We start from the raw sequence: 1,964 nt of genomic DNA, 5'->3' as shown, positions 1-1,964 counted from the left end.
TGTTGCTACACATGGCCAGATGTCAGTGTTTCTCATTGCCGTGTAGTAGTCCATGGTATAAATAAACCACATCTTCTTGATCTATTCATCTGTTGATGGACACTTAGGCTCTTTCCATATTTTAGCTATTGTGGAGAGTGCTGCTATGAACATTGGGGTACATGTGCTCCTATGCCTCAGCATTTCTGTATCCCTTGGATAAATTCCTAGCAGTGCTATTGCTGGGTCCTAGGGGAGTTCTATTGTTAGTTTCCTGAGGAACCTCCACACTGTTTTCCAGAGGGGCTGTACCCGTTTACATTCCCACCAACAGTGTAGGAGGGTGCCCGTTTCTCCACATCCTTGCCAGCATCTAGAGTTCTCTGATTTGCTCATTTTAGCCACTCTGACTGGTGTGAGGTGGTATCTCAGTGTGGTTTTGATTTGTATTTCCCTGATGAGGAGGGATGCTGAGCACCAATGATGGATACTTAACCGAGTGAGCCACCCAGGCACCCTGAAAATAGAATTCTGGATTGGAAATCATTTTCCTTAGAATATGAGAATATTGTTCTCATATCTTTTTGATTCCAGTGTGCTATTGAAAAGTCCAATGTAATCCTCTTGCTTGTTTGTAGCTTTTTTTTTTTTCTTTCTGGAAGCTTATTTTTGTTCCTAGTGCTGTGAAATTTCACAGTGGTGTGTCTTGGTGTGGCTTTGTTTCTATCCATTGTGCTGGGCACTTACCAAGCCCTCTAAATTTGGAAATTCATGTCCATCAGTAAAGAAATTTTTCTTGAATTATGCCTTTGATAATTTTCTGCCCTCTACCTTCTTTATTCCTATTAAGTTTTAATTTTCATTTCTGCTATTTTATTTTATACTTCTAAAGGTACTCTTTTTGTTATTATTCTCTGAATGTGTTTTCCCCCAAACTGCATCCTATATTTATTTGAGATGCCATATCATCTCCCATTTCTATTAGAATCTTTACTAATAATTTGCTTTTTGAAAATCTTCTTGCTTCTGCTTGGTCTTTCCATACTCAAAGTTGACTCTTTCCCCTTTTTTTGGCCTCTATATTTTATGTTAGAGATGTTACTTCAATTTCTTAAATTTCTGGTGACCATATCCCCAGTTCAGAAACTCGGTTTTACTCTCTCCAGGGAATTACCTTCTCTTCTCTGATAGAATTGAGAAAAGAAGTCGTTTGGTTACACGAAGCTGAGGAAGGGAACTTCTTCTTAAATGGACTTTCATTTTTATGTATTTATTCATTTTATTATTTTATTTTATTTTTTAATAGTTTATTGTCAAGTTGGTTTCCATATAACACCCAGTGCTCATCCCAACAAGTGCCCTCCTCCATGCCCATTACCCCTTTTCCTCTCTCCCTCACCCCCATCAACCCTCAGTTTGTTCTCAGTATTTAAGAGTCTCTTGTGGTTTGCCTCCCTCCCTCTCCTTAACTATTTTTTCTCCTTCCCTTCCCCCATGGTCCTCTGTTAAGTTTCTCCTGTTCCACATATGAGTGAAAACATATGGCATCTGTCCTTCTCTGCCTGACTTATTTCACTTAGCATAACACCCTTGAGTTCCATCCACGTTGCTACAAATGGCCAGATTTCATTCTTTCTCATTGCCATGTAGTATTCCATTGTATAGATAAACCACATCTTCTTGATCTTTAAATGAACTTTCAAATAATCCTCCTGTTTTCAGTTCTGTCTCCACTTCTAAAGGTACCTGGTTCATCAATTTCTAAATATTTTGTGGATTCTAGATGCAGATCAAATTGCCTCTTGGCTCTACCCTCTTTCTGTGTTTGGATTCAACTTTCTTGGGTCTGGATAGTCACCCATATGCTTTCTGGTCTCCAAAATGTTATTGCTGTGGCTCCTCCCCATTCACCTTGGTCTCGTAGGTATATGCTTCTTAAAAATCACTTTGCTGTCATTTTGGTGGATTTGGAGCATAAACAGAGG

The sequence above is a fragment of the Hyaena hyaena genome, unplaced genomic scaffold (genome assembly GCF_003009895.1).
Source record: "Hyaena hyaena isolate Hyena2069 unplaced genomic scaffold, ASM300989v1 scaffold_361, whole genome shotgun sequence".
NCBI lineage: Eukaryota > Metazoa > Chordata > Mammalia > Carnivora > Hyaenidae > Hyaena > Hyaena hyaena.
Note: the sequence above shows the minus strand (reverse complement) of the source record.